This window comes from Oryctolagus cuniculus, chromosome 1, assembly GCF_051225735.1.
Source record: "Oryctolagus cuniculus isolate XC-2025 breed Fujian yellow rabbit chromosome 1, ASM5122573v1, whole genome shotgun sequence".
NCBI lineage: Eukaryota > Metazoa > Chordata > Mammalia > Lagomorpha > Leporidae > Oryctolagus > Oryctolagus cuniculus.
The window spans coordinates 133,317,915-133,332,944 of NC_142867.1; the positions used below are offsets into that span (position 1 = coordinate 133,317,915).

The 15,030-nt window shown below is 39.8% G+C and overlaps 1 long non-coding RNA gene across 6 annotated transcripts in view; it reads left to right on the forward strand.

Annotated features, from left to right (window-relative positions):
- Window positions 1–15,030, forward strand: part of LOC149128641 (uncharacterized) — a 140,883-nt gene that overhangs the window by 76,319 nt on the left and 49,534 nt on the right. For 5 of the 6 annotated variants that reach the window (XR_016222454.1, XR_016222453.1, XR_016222455.1 and 2 more), the window contains one exon: window positions 13,181–13,270. This is a non-coding gene — a long non-coding RNA (uncharacterized LOC149128641). Of the gene's footprint in view, window positions 1–5,372; window positions 5,799–13,180; window positions 13,271–15,030 lie in introns of those variants that run through there. The other variant, XR_016222452.1, reaches the window with a different exon arrangement.

A 15,030-nucleotide genomic window follows, 5' to 3' on the forward strand; every position in this document is an offset into this window, starting at 1 on the left:
ACCGCTTTTTTGTTTACCAATTTAAATTCCTTTGGGTAAATTCCAAGGAATGGGATGGCTGGGTCGAACGGTAGGGTTATCTTCAGGTTTCTGAGGAATCTCCAGACTGATTTCCATAGTGGCTTGACCAGTTTGCATTCCCACCAACAGTGGGTTAGTGTCCCTTTTTCCCCACATCCTCGCCAGCATCTGTTGTTGGTAGATTTCTGAATGTGAGCCATTCTAACCGGGGTGAGGTGGAACCTCATTGTGGTTTTGATTTGCATTTCTCTGATTGCTAATGACCTTGAACATTTTTTCATGTGCCTGTTGGCCATTTGGATTTCCTCTTTTGAAAAATGTCTATTGAGGTCCTTGGCCCATCTCTTAATTGGGTTGTTGGTTTTGTTTTTGTGGAGTTTCTTGATCTCTTTGTAGATTCTGGTTATTAACCCTTTATCTGTTGCATAGTTTGCAAATATTTTTTCCCATTCTGACGGTTGTCTCCTCACTCTCCTGACTGTTTCTTTTGCAGTACAGAAACTTCTCAATTTGATGCAATCCCAATAGTTAATTTTGGCTTTGACTGCCTGTGCCTCCCGGGTCTTTTCCAGAAACTCTTTGCCTGTGCCAATATCTTGAAGGGTTTCTCCAATGTTCTCTAGTAACTTGATGGTGTCAGGTCGTAGATTTAGGTCTTTAATCCATGTTGAGTGGATTTTTGTGTAAGGTGTAAGGTAGGGGTCTTGCTTCATGATTCTGCACGTGGAAATCCAATTTTCCCAGCACCATTTATTGAATAGACTGTCCTTGCTCAAGGAATTAGTTTTAGATCCTTGATCAAATATAAGTTGGCTGTAGATGTTTGGGTTGATTTCTGGTATTTCAATTCTGTTCCATTGGTCTATCCTTCTTTTTCTGTACCAGTACCATGCTGTTTTGATTACAACTGCCCTGTAGTATGTCCTGAAATCTGGTATTGTGATGCCTCTGGCTTTGTTTTTGTTGTACAAGATTGCTTTAGCTATTCGAGGTCTCTTGTGCCTCCATATAAATTTCAGCACCAATTTTTCCAGATCTGAGAAGAAGGTCTTCGGTATCTTGATTGGTATTGCATTGAATCTATAAATTGCTTTTGGGAGAATGGACATTTTGATGATATTGATTCTTCCAATCCATGAGCATGGAAGATTTTTCCATTTCTTGGTATCCTCTTCTATTTCTTTCTTTAAGGTTTTGTAATTTTCATCGTAGAGATCTTTAACGTCCTTGGTTAAGTTTATTCCAAGGTATTTGATTGTTTTTGTAGCTATTGTGAATGGGATTGATCTTAGAAGTTCTTCCTCAGCCATGGCATTGTCTGTGTATACAAAGGCTGTTGATTTTTGTGCATTGATTTTATACCCTGCTACTTTGCCAAACTCTTCTATGAGTTCCAATAGTCTCTTAGTAGAGTTCTTTGGGTCACCTAGGTAAAGAATCATGTCATCTGCAAAGAGGGATAGTTTGAGTTCTTCCTTCCCAATTTGTATCCCTTTAATTTCTTTTTCTTGCCTAATAGCTCTGGCTAGAACTTCCAGAACTATATTGAATAGCAGTGGTGAGAGTGGACATCCCTGTCTGGTCCCAGATCTCAGTGGAAATGCTTCCAACTTTTCCCCATTCAATAGGATGTTGGCTGTGGGTTTTTCATAGATTGCTTTGATTGTATTGAGGAATGTTCCTTCCAAACCCAGTTTGCTTAGAGTTTTCATCATGAATGGGTGTTGTATTTTATCAAATGCTTTCTCGGCATCTATTGAGAGAATCATATGGTTTTTCTTCTGCAATCTGTTAATGTGGTGTATCACATTGATTGTCTTGCGCACATTAAACCATCCCTGCATACCAGGGATAAATCCCACTTGGTCTGGGTGGATGATCTTTCTGATGTGTTGTTGCATTCTATTGGCGAGAATTTTATTGAGGATTTTTGCATCTATGTTCATCAGGGATATTGGTCTGTAATTCTCTTTCAGTGCTGCATCTTTTCCCGGCTTAGGAATTAAGGTGATGCTGGCTTCATAGAAAGAATTTGGGAGGATTCCCTCTTCTTCAATTGTTCTGAATAGTTTGAGAAGAATTGGAGTTAGTTCTTCTTTAAATGTCTGGTAGAATTCAGCAGTGAATCCATCTGGTCCTGGGCTTTTCTTTGTTGGGAGGGCCTTTATTACTGTTTCAATTTCTGTCTCAGTTATGGGTCTGTTTAGGTTTTCGATGTCTTCCTGGTTCAATTTAGGTAGGTTGCATGTGTCCAGGAATGTATCCATTTCTGATAGGTTTCCCTGTTTGCTGGCATACAAGTCCTTGTAGTAATTTCTGATGATTCTTTTTATTTCTGTGGTGTCTGTTGTTACATTTCCTTTTTCATATCTGATTTTATTGATTTGGGTCTTTTCTCTTCTTTTTTTAGTTAGTTGGGCCAATGGGGTGTCAATTTTGTTTATTTTTTCAAAAAACCAGCTCCTCGTTTGGCTGATTTTTTGTAATGTTTTTCTTGATTCAATCCTGTTGATTTCTTCTCTGATTTTAATTATTTCTCTTCTCCTACTAGATTTGGGTCTGGTTTGCTGTAGGTTTTCTAGATCCTTGAGGTGAATAGAAAGCTCATCTATTTGGTGCCTTTCCAATTTCTTGATGTAGGCACCTATTGATATAAACTTTCCTCTTAACACTGCTTTTGCTGCGTCCCATAAGTTTTGGTATGTTGTGCTGTTATCCTCATTTACTTCCAGAAAGTTTTTGATTTCTCTTTTGATTTCTTCTATGACCCATTGTTCATTCAGGAGCATGTTGTTCAATCTCCATGTGTTTGCGTATGCTCTAGGGATTCCTGAGTTGTTCATTTCCAACTTCATTCCTTTATGGTCTGAGAAGCTGCATGGTATGATTCTAATTCTTTTGAATTTGCTGAGACTTGCTTTATGGCCTAGTATGTGGTCAATCCTAGAGAAGGTTCCATGTACTGCTGAGAAGAATGTATAATCTTTAGCTGTAGGATTGAAAGTTCTGTATATATCTGTTAGATCCATTTGGGCTATAGTGTCGTTTAAATCTACTGTATCCTTGTTGATCTTCTGTCCTATTGATCTGTCTATTTCTGAGAGTGGAGTATTGAAGTCCCCCAGTACTATTGTATTGGGGTCTAAGTCTCCCTTTAAGTCCGTTAACAAATCTTTTAGATAAACCGGTGCCCTGTAGTTAGGTGCATATACATTGATAATTGTTATATCTTCCTGTTGAATTGATCCCTTAATCATTATGTAGTGTCCCTCTTTGTCTCTCTTAATGGTTTTTGTGGTAAAGTTTATGTTGTCCAATATTAAGATGGCTACGCCTGCTCTTTTTTCATTTCTGTTGGCATGGTATATCTTTTTCCAGCCTTTCACTTTCAGTCTGTATGGATCTTTGTTGGAAAGATGTGTTTCTTGTAAGCAGCAAATAGATGGGTTTTGTTTTTTAACCCAATCAGCCAAACGGTGTCTTTTAACTGGACAGTTCAGGCCATTCATGTTCAATGTGACTAATGATAAGTGGTAACTTTGCCCTGCCATTTGCCAAAGATAAGTTCTAATATATGCTTTGAATTCCCTGTGATCTTTTGCTGTGAGCTTTCCTTCCTTGGTTTCCTTCCTTTACCTTCTTTCATATTGATGACCGTGTTTCTTTGTTTCTGTGTGTAACACATCTTTAAGCATCTTTTGCAGGGCTGGACGAGTGGCAACAAATTCTTTCAATTTCTGTTTGTTATGAAAAGTCTTTATTTCACCTTCATTCACAAATGATAGCTTTGCAGGATATAATATTCTGGGCTGGCAGTTGTTCTCTCTTAGTACCTGGGCTATATCTTGCCATTCCCTCCTAGCTTGTAGAGTTTCTGATGAGAAGTCAGCTGTGAGTCTGATTGGAGATCCTCTGAGAGTAATCTGACGTTTCTCTCTTGCACATTTTAGGATCTTTTCTTTATGTTTCACTGTGGAGAGTTTAATTACAACGTGCCGTGGTGAGGGTCTCTTTTGGTCGTGTTTATTAGGGGTTCTGTGAGCTTCCTGTACTAGGATTTCTCTGTCCTTCTCCAAACCTGGGAAATTTTCTGCTAATATCTCACTAAAAAGGCCTTCTAATCCTTTCTCCCTCTCCATGCCTTCAGGAACTCCTAGAACCCGAATGTTGGGTTTTTTAATAGTATCCTGAAGATTCCCGACAATATGTTTTAGATTCCTAATTTCCTCTTCTTTTCTTTGGTCTGACTGTATCCTTTCCTGTTCTCTGTCTTCTAAGTCCGATATTCTCTCTTCTGCTTCTCCCATTCTGTTTGTAAGGCTCTCTATTGTGTTTTTCATTTGATCTATTGAATTCTTCACTTCAGTCACTATCCCAGTTTCCTGTTGTACTAGTTGTTTCGTTTCATTTTGATTCCTCCTTAATATTTCATTTTCACGAGAGAGATTTTCTATCTTGTCCATTAAGGATTTCTGTAGTTCAAGAATTTGTTTTTGAGAACTTCTTAATGTTCTTATCAATTTTTTGAGATCTGCTTCTTGCATTTCTTCTATGTCATCATCCTCATAATCTTGAATTGGGGTGTCTTTTTCATTTGAGGGCTTCATGGTGACTTCCTTGTTTTTATTACCTTGGTTTTTGCGTTTGTTATTTGTCATATTGGAGATATTTGGTTTCTTCACTGTGGTGCTTTTTCTTGTTATACTATGACTCTATATTAAGTGGACTATCTGTTTTTGATGGAGCCTTAGGGCTTGAGATGGGTGTGGCCTGAGAGCTCTGTTTGGTGTGCCAAAGGTGACACTCCCAGGTTAGGCGTGGTAAACCTCTCTCTCTCTCTCTCTCTCTCTTTTTTTGATTCAACAGGGAAGTTATTCTGCACAGCTGAACAAAGTTGGAGGTAGTTAGCAGGCAAATGATATACCCACAGGAGCCAGAGATCAGAAGCTCTTTCCCAAGGACCACACAGGGAATCTGTTCGGCCCTTAGAGTGGGCTCAAATTCTCCTTCAGTCTCCCACTGGGTTGCCAAAGTTACGGAATTGTAGCGTCTCTGGCGAGTGCTCACGTGAATTCCGTGAGTTCTCTCCCCCACCGTCTCTTTTTTCACAGTCTCAGTTCAGTAGCACCATAAATTTACTAAGTCCTAATCTCCTGTTAATTCGCCCCACCCAGAGTCAGGTTTTACTGCTAGGCTCAGGGCCGGTGCAGACCTGAGGTCGCTCTGCTTATGACTTATGTCCAAGATGGCGCCTGCTCTTTGTCTTGCTCGCCCTTGAGAGGTGAGTGGAGAGAGAGAAACCCGTGTCCATACCAGTCACCTTTTTTTTTTTCCCTCTCTCTCTCTTCCAGTTAGCTTGGTGAAGTCCCCCCCGCCTCGGGGGTCGTTCCCTCTAGTCTCCTCTCTCCGCTTGCCTGCCGGTGTCTCGGGTTATTGAGGTTCGGCTCACCTCGCGTTCCAGCGCTGGTGTGTTGAGTCTGCCGCTGATGTCCCGAACTGTGGGCTCCCACGCTCTCCACGCAGGTCTGCTCTCCTTCCAGCGCTGATGTGTGGACTCGGAGCCCTGGACTTCCCAAGTCTCCCCGCTGTTGCACTCCCCTTCGAGCACTTGCGCGCAGACCCTGCAGCTTGCACAGCTCAGTCCCGCGGCTCGGCTTCCGCGGCTCAGTCCCGCGGCTCGGTCCTGCGGTTCGGCTTTCGCGCGCGGTTGGCGACCTTGTTCTCCCAGTAGGTCCTCCGATTCACGCCCACTGGATCCAGAAGAGTTTTGTCGGTCGCGTGGTCCATCCACGAGGTCTGACGCGTGTCGTGGTCGATGTAGAAGAAGAGGCCGTCGTAGTCGCTCGTCCGCTCCCAGCCGGCGGGCAGCGGCAGCTCAGGGCTCTCCCGGGCTGGCGGCAGCGGTGGTTGAGGCGCTCGGGTTTTAAGACTGTTATATTTTAGGTCTCTTAATATTTTTAGTGATGATGTTTTAAAGGCCCTTTCTGTTTTATGAAAAATGATAAGGATTTTGTTTTACAATGGCCATAGTATTACCACTTAAAGCAATAGATTAAATAACACTTTTAAACAAAGTCATTTAATACTGAATTCTAATACACTGGTGTATTTTAAAGTGAGAAACCAGATTTCTTTCAGATAGTCTAAATAAGAATGATAATCAAAATTGAAGGCATCTACAGTTTTTAATCACTTGTTTTAAATATTGGTCATAATGGTCCAATTTAGAGTTTTAATTTTAATTACCTTTTAAAAGATTCAATATGGTTTATAGAAAGAATTCAGAGAACATAATTATATACTCAACCTCCCTCCCTTCTTTTTCCTTCTTTGTCATTTTTTTAGCTTATGAAATGACATTTTCAGTTTACATTACATTAAAAAGGGTTGTTGAATCAAGGGCAAGTTTAACAGGCAAAAAGCAAAAAGATCCTAATTTAGAGGGAATACAGACAATGGCTCTAAACAATATTTGAATATCACATCTAAACAATATTTGAAGAAATTGATAAAATAAATATTTTAGTTTCTCCTACTAAAATGCTCAGAGAAAGTCTTTCATTATTTATCAAATATTAGTGCAAAAATATGGATTTAAATGATCCCAAAAAGTGACCAAGTTTTGTGTAATAAAGTCCAATTTTTGTCAAGGCTTTTTGACAGTCTCACAGAAAACTTGTGTTTGTGAATGGGAAGAATAATATCAAAATGTCCATACTACCAAAAGCAATTTGCAAATTCAATGCCATCCCAATCAACATACCAAGGATGTTCTTCTCAGAGCTAGAAAAAATGATGCTAAAATTCATATAGAAACATGAGAGATGCTTAACATCTAAAGCAATATTATAAAGCAAAAAAAAAGCTGGAGACATCACACCATATTTTAAGACATATTACAAGGGTCAGTACTATGACAAAGCAGGTAAAGTCACCGTCTGCAGTGCCGGCATCTCATATGGGTGCCAGTATGTTTCCCAGCTACTTCTTATATCCCTCTCTGTTATAGCCTGAGAAAAAAAGTAGAAAATGGCCAACGTCTTTGGGCCCCTGCACCTGCAAAGAGACCTGTTAGAGGCTCCTGACACTTGGATTCAGATGAACACAGCTCCGGCCATTGTGGCCATTTGGGGAGTAAACCAGTGGATGGAAGACCTCTCTCTCTCTGCCTCTACCTCTCTGTAACTCTGCCTTTCAAATAAATAAATAAACTGCAAAAAAAAAAAGAAGAGGTGTTAGCACTGACATAATAACAGACACATAGTTCAATGGACAAGAATAGGTAGCATAGAAATAAACCCAAATTTCTACCAGCAACTCATATTTAACAAAGGAACTAAAATGACCTGGAGAAAGAAGAATCTCTTTCACAAGTGGTGCAGAGGAACTTGGTTATCCATATGTAGAAGCCTGAAAATAGACTCCAACATCTCTTACACTATGTGAAAGTGAACTCACAGTGAATTAAAATCTAATCATAAGACCAAAACCCAAGTAAACATAGGGAAACTATAAATATTGTCAACAAACCATAGCTTTTGGGTAAGATTCCAATAGCAATAGTAACAAAAATAAAAACAGAGACATTTGAGTATATCAAACTAAGATACTTCTTCACAACAAAGTAAACATCAGAGTGTAGATACAGCGAACAGAATGGCAGGGAAAATTAAAACTCTGAATGTTTACAGATTTCCAGAACATTTACATAAATTGGAAAAACTCCAAAAAATACAGTGAAGAAACAGGCAAGGATCTGAATAGACATTTCTCAAAAGAAATGTAAATGGTCAAAACATGTGAATATGCCCGATGTCACTAGCCACTATGTAAATATAAATCAGAACACAATATCAGTCTCCAACACCTGTGGGAGAATACAATGCTCAGGTTTTTGTGTGTGCAGCAAGTGGATTTAGAGGACCCTGTTCACCTCAGGAGAGCAGAGTCTACAGGGGGGTAAAGAAACCTTACTGCTTTCCTAATGGGCTTATTAAGTTCTTGACCAGTGCCTGTTAGTCTTGCCACAAACTTTCTAGTCTCACTACTTTCCTTCTTCTTCCTCTTCTCTATGACTTGTAAAATAGTATACATTCTATATACTGTGGATACTTTTGATTTATTTTATTCCTTCTGTCTCTTATGAAGTTCCTCCACAAAAGCACAGACCTCAAAATATTCATTCATTTATGCAGTCTGCAGATTTCATGAGCTACTAAATTCCAAGTAGTATGTTAAAGGCAAGATCTAGGCCTAAGAGAAAAGTGGTCTGAATTCTGTGCCTAGAAGAGGATTTGGGACATAGCAGAACTTCAGTGAAGTGCTATGTGAATGGCATGCACTCAGTAAATGAGTAATCTAAAGCACACACTGCATTTAAGCAACACAGCAGCCCTACTCACCTCAGGTAGAGCAATTGAGAGGAATAATGTGAACAAAAATAAGACATCAATAAGTTGAATAATAACAGAAAAAATGAGATGGATGCCAACATTACTGACCTATTTTTGAGGAATTAAATTGATAGAGGGGCTGGCATTGTGGCTAAGTGGGGTAAGCTGCAATCTGTGAGGCCAGCATATCATGTGAGTTCCACTTTGAGTTTAGGAATCTCCACTTCCAATTTAGCTCACTGCTAAATACCTGGGAAACCAGCAGAAGATGGACGAAGGACTTGGGTCCTTGCCACTCACGTGGGAGACTTGGATGAAGCTCCTGACTTCAGCATGCCCCAGGCTCAGCTGTTGAAACTCTGGGGTGTGAGCCAGCAGATGAAAGCTATCTCTGTCTTTCCCTCTCTCTCTAAATCCACCTTTCAAATAAACAAATATTTAATAAACAAATTATCTGATTCAAAAATACACAAAACCATGAACAATACTATATCATCTTTATGTCAAAATGATAAAAAATAACAAATGCTAGAGAGCATATGGGAAAAGAAAACCTTCATATATGGTGGGTGAAAACACAAATTAGTACAGATGTTATGGAGAACAGTATGGTCATTCCTTAAAAAGGATAAAAATTGGGGCCGGCGCTGTTGTGCAGTGGGTTAAAGCCCTGGCCTGAAGGGCCATGGACAGTGCATCTGAAGGGGCAAACCACCTTTCACAACCTCTCCACTTACAGCTAAAAGGGTTTTTTCCTGTATGTGTTGTCCTGGGGACTATCGCATGAGAGTTTTTTAAAGATTTATTTATTTGTTTGTTTGTTTGAAAGTCAGAATTACAGAAAGCAAGAGGGAGATAGAGATCTTCCATCCACTGGTTCATTCCCTAAATGGCCACAATGGTCAGGGCTTGGCCAGGCTGAACCCAGGAGCCAGGATCTTCATCTGGGTCTCCGATGTGAGTACAGGGGCCCAAGTACTGGGGCTATCTTCCACTGCTTTTCCAGGTATATTAGCAGGGAGCTGGATCCAAAACAGAGCAGCCAGGACTTGAACTGGCACCCATAGGTGATGCAGGCTATTGCAGACAACACAGCTGTGGTCCCACATGAGAAATTTTAAAGTAGGTCTTGTCACATCCTGGATAACTACAGATGGGACTTCTTATTCTGGAAGAGTCAATCTGAGAAAAGACTTTAGCTGCTAAATGGGAAAACCCAGGAATGGAGGCAATGGGAGAGCCTGGTATCATCTGAGCTCACCATTGGCATCTATGGGCTTTGTAAAAAGCACTGAGGTACAAGAGATATGACAGCTGCTTTGGGCACCTGAGAACCCATCATCAGCTTTTGTCCTGAGGACATGGGCCAGCTGATATCTATACATGACTGTCTCTGAGGTAGGCACAGAAAAGTCAAAGTGAGCACCCTCTTTTTCATCAACTTCTGCCACTGTTTCACTCACATCTCTGTTTGGTGACCCAGCTGCACAAGGTATGTTTTTCCCTTGCAGTGTTACATTTAGGTGGATTCTTTGAAAGGGGTTGTCCTTAACACTTGGAGATGCTGGCTGCATTTACTGGCAGGATCGGTGGCTACAAAGGTGGGCATCAGCTGCAGGATGCAACACACTGACTGCATGAGCCTTGGGCAACTTGGAGGAGAGACATTGGGATGTTTTCTTCCTCTGAATGGTGCAGCAATGTGCAGCTTCACTGGATTGGAAAATGACTTGAGGTATTTTACTTGAAGTAGATGGTGCAATCAGATTGACAATAGGGTTCAAATTCTGAGTGGCTGTAAGGTAGAGTCAACAAAATGTGGAAATGAAAATAGGATGTCCTCAGAGTCAGATTATCTCCCTCTGATGTGTTAGATACTTATGCAATGGGTCTGTTTTCAAGGAATTTTGTAAAATCAGACACCCAGTTGCAAGTCACTGACTTTGAGTGTCTTAAAAGTACTTTGCAGTTTTGCTCCAGAAATTCAAACTCTTCTGACCTTTGAGAAATTGTTTCCTCCATTACTTATGGCTATGCTGCGTGCCATCTGCCCTCTCCTCATTCAGGCAGTTGCTCCACCTGCTCTATGCTGTGGGCACAGGCAGAGCCTGCAGCCAGCCAACCAGTGGAATGTGTGTGTGAGGCACTGGCCACTGAGCTGCTGCTTCCCAACCATGAGAATCTGCATCAGTGGTATGTGCTCCCAATCACCAGCAGCAGTGTGATCCAGAGTAATTCCACAGTCACCTGATTTAGTGCTGCCCTGGTCCTCACCACCCCTCTCCACTCATGCCCCACCATGGGCTAGGGGACTGTGCTGCATGAGGGGGTCTACCCAAGAGGCCTGGGGTCAGTGGTGACCCAGAGTGTTCTAGACAACCAGCCCAGCCTGAGGGAGGGAGACAACTAGTTCGTATAGTTCGACTCACAGTCAAACTTACAAAAAGGATGCAGGTATACCTTTCTTTCTAATGAAGATAACATTGGGAAGGCATTGTGCTTAGCAGTTAAGATGCCATTTTGGGGGGATGGTGCTGCAGTTTAGTAGGTTAAGCCTTCACCTGCAGCCCTGACAACCCATATGGGTGTCAGTTTATGTCCTGATTGCTCCTCTTCTGATCCAGCTATCTGCTTAAGGCCTGGGAAAGTAGTTGAAGATGGCACAAGGATTTGGGCCCCTGCATCCACATGGGAGACCTGAAGGAAGCTCCTGGCTCCTGGCATTTGATTGGCCCAGTTCTGGCCATTGCAGCCATTTCGAGAAAAACCCTGAGGATGGAAGACCTCTCTCTCTCTCTCTCTGTGCCTCCTAAATTAAGGAATAAATCTTTTTTAAAAAGATGCCCTTTGGGAACAGTGTCCCACGTTGGAGAACTTGGCTTCACATCTTGGCTCCGGATGCTTACTCCACTCTCCTGCCAGCACAGACCCTGAGAGGCAGTGCTGACTGGTCAGGTAGTAGGGTTCCCCACTCATGTGGGAGCCTTGCATTCAGTTCCAGCTCCTAGCTTTAGGCTGACTCAGATCTACATTGTTGGTGTTTGAGAAGTGAACCAACAGATGAGAGCTCTGCTACAGTCTCTCCCCCTCAAGTAATTTTTTAAATGTTTTTCTCATTGTAAAACAAGGCAGCATGGAAAACAAGAATATTGAAAGTTTCAAGAAAATCTATAATTCTATCATACAATTAACATTATGGGCATTGATTTCTACACATTAAATGATTGTCAGTATAAATTATTGCCCTACACTTTTTATAGACACTATTCAAAGCATATCCTCAACTAATTCAATTAATTTAAAGGATTTATTAAATGATAGACTACATTAAATTTATGGATGAATTTTATCAAGCATCATCCAATGTAAATGATTACCATATGTTTGCACTTTTGGGAATCATTCTATTGTGAATATTTTGGCATCAATATAATTCTGTTTAAAATTTCTTTATGAAAAAATATCTGGACTAGAAATCAATTGAATAGTATTTCATGGTTTTGTTACCTAATGACAAATTGCCTTCATTGAGGTTTATAAGTATTTATTCTTTCAACACTAATGTTATGTGTTTATCAAATACAGTTATATTAAGATACATTTGGGGTTGGCACTGTGGCATAGCGGGTAAAGCTGCAGCCTGGCACTGCTAGCATCCCAAATGGGTGCTGGTTCGAGTCCCAGCTGCTCCACTTCTGAGCCAGCTCTCTGCTAAGGCCTGGGAAAGCACTGGAAGATGGTCCAAGTCCATGTGCCCCAGAACTCACATGGAGGACCCAGAAGAAGCTCCTGGCTCCTGGCTTTGGGTCAGTGCAGCTCTAGTCATTGCAGCCAGTTGGGGAGGGAACCAGCAGATGGAAGACCTCTCTCTCTCCTTTCTGCCTCTTCTCTCTCTGTGTAAATCTGGCTTTCAAATAAATAAATAAATAATTTTTAAAAAGATACGTTTGTTTGCAAACAATATGTGACATGAATACAACTACTTAAATTTTCTCATACAAGTAGTTTAATTTGGGGGCCTGAATTATGGCTGATTGGTTCTATAGTCTAATGATATCTTTGAACCCAACTATTTTCCCCTTCTGTATGAATTTCAGTGTTGTATATTACTAGAATTCTGAAAAAAATTCACAGGAACTTTTTAGGCATCATCTAAACATCATAATCTCCAAAGAGCAAAAATTATTGCAAACCATGATTTTCTAGAATTATTTCTTTGTATAATGCTACAATTTTATTGTAGCTTTAAATTGAGCACACACACACACACACACACACACACCCATGTACCGTACATACATTCACAAATACACATACACAATTAGCAAGTCTCCAATGCATTTACCAAAGTGCATCAATATGCTAGTTTAAGATTACTGCCAAAGAATAGTCCCTTTCTTTAAATACCAATTTACTCTATTGATTTATTTTTGACCTAAAATGATGCAGTTTAGTTACTGTTTTGAAAAAGAGGCAGGTATCATCACAAAGCACAAATGAGTGAATAAGTTATATTATCTAGGGAATTAGATAAGAAATGGCTCACTCATCAAATTAAAATGAATGGAATCCAGTTTGAGTTACCATGTCAAGCAAAATATGAAGTTTTACAAAAATTGAATGTATATAATTTCAAATAAATTTTGAGTTGTATCTAAATGTGTACACTACAACATTAAGCATAAAGGCACAGATATTTAAATACCTTTATTTAGGAAAATGTGAATAGATAATAATAATAATTGCTAACATTTATTTTATACCAGGTGATGTTTCCAGAATTTTATGTTTCCAGAAAAATGGAGGTAGCTCCTGTTATCTTAACTTTAAAGAAAATGCAACTGAGGCATGAAGAGGTAAGTAACTGGTTTGCCCAAGGATATATAATCATGAAGTGGCAAAGCCTTAGACTTGGCATGATCTGAATGGCAGCATTTTTTTTCACAAATTCAATGTTTGATCTATTTCATATATTCACTAAAAGGATTTACTATCAAATACTTTCTGATAAAACCTATGAAAACTGAAGATGAGTATTGCTCCAAACCAAATACTTAAGCCTAGCATTAGGTGTAGCAGGTAAAGCCATTGTCTTTAAATTTAGCAAAGATATGCCTTGTTAGATGAGTGTACTTTGTGTAATTCTTCTTCTTGTCAGTGTATACACTTTAGAAATTGAATTCAGGGGCCAGTGCTGTGGTACAGCATGTTGAAAACCTGGCCTATGGTCCCAGCATCCCATATGGGTGCTGGTTTGAGTCCCAGTTGCTCCATTTCTGACCTGGCTCCTTGCTAATGCACCTGCGAAAGCATCAGAGGATGGCTCAAGTCCTTGGGCCCCTGCACCCATGTGGGAGACCTGAGAAAAGCACCCAGCTCTGGGCTTCAGATCAGCTCAGCTCTGGCTTCTGCAGCCAATTGGGAAGTGAACCAGCAGATTGAAGACTTTTCTCTCTGTCTCTACCTGTCTATGTAACTCTGTCTTTCAAATAAATAAAAATAAATCTAGAAAAAAATTGATTACATCAGGCAACACATATGAACTTTTTATAGAAAGATTGACCTTTAGAAAAATTTTAGACCTACAGAAAAAAATTGGTACAAATGTGAACTTTTGAATAAAAATCTATTTTTCATGAATGCATGGTGTTATAAAACACAGCAATACATCACTGAGAACCAAAAATAAATTGGACTATCTCATTCTGTGATTTGAAATCTATTGACAAATATCCTTTATTTTTCTTACAGAGAATGTAAATAGTGTTGTGATATCAAACTCATTCTAAGTTTAGGTACCCCATGGAAAGTTTGATCTAATGAAAACAAATCTGTTGGATCATTTACCTCATACATTCCACTACCATTAAAATAATATATCTGTCATAATACATCAAGAATAAAACATATTTATGCCTAAAAATACAAATTCAACTATTACAAACTGTTCAGCAAAATTTAAAATTGTATGTTTTTAATATTCTAAAATGAAACATTTTTCTTTGCTTCTCAATAAAAATGTGATACACTTTAACATCTTCAGAATAAGAACTGAGAGTGTACAAAGCATTATTTATTTATTTATTTGCCAGGCAGAGTTAGACAGTGAGAGAGAGAGACAGAGAGAAAGGTCTTCCTTCCATTGGTTCACCCCCCAAATGGCCACCATGGCCTCCCGATATCCCATGTGGGTGCAGGGCCCAAGCACTTGCGCCATCGTCCACTGCTCTCCTGGGCCACAGCAGAGAGATGGACTGGAAGAGGAACAACCAGGACAGAACCAGCACCCCAACTGGGACTAGAACATGGGGTGCCAGCACTGCAGGCAGAGGATTAGCCTTGTGAGCCACGTCACTGGTGAAATATATTTTAAGGAGAGAATTTGTAATGTTCATTTTTAAAGTAACAAAAACATTTTTCACTTCTTGGTTTGCATTTTAAATTTGTATTTTAGTCATCCTTACTGGTTACTGCAAATTACCACATACTAGAATTAATTGCTTCTCAACATTTACAATTTGTTTCTTCACTTTAAAGGAAAATATTTGTGTCTCTTGAGTAAACAAGTAAATATTATGATTTGGCATCATTTTATAAAACTCAAATCTGTAAGAAA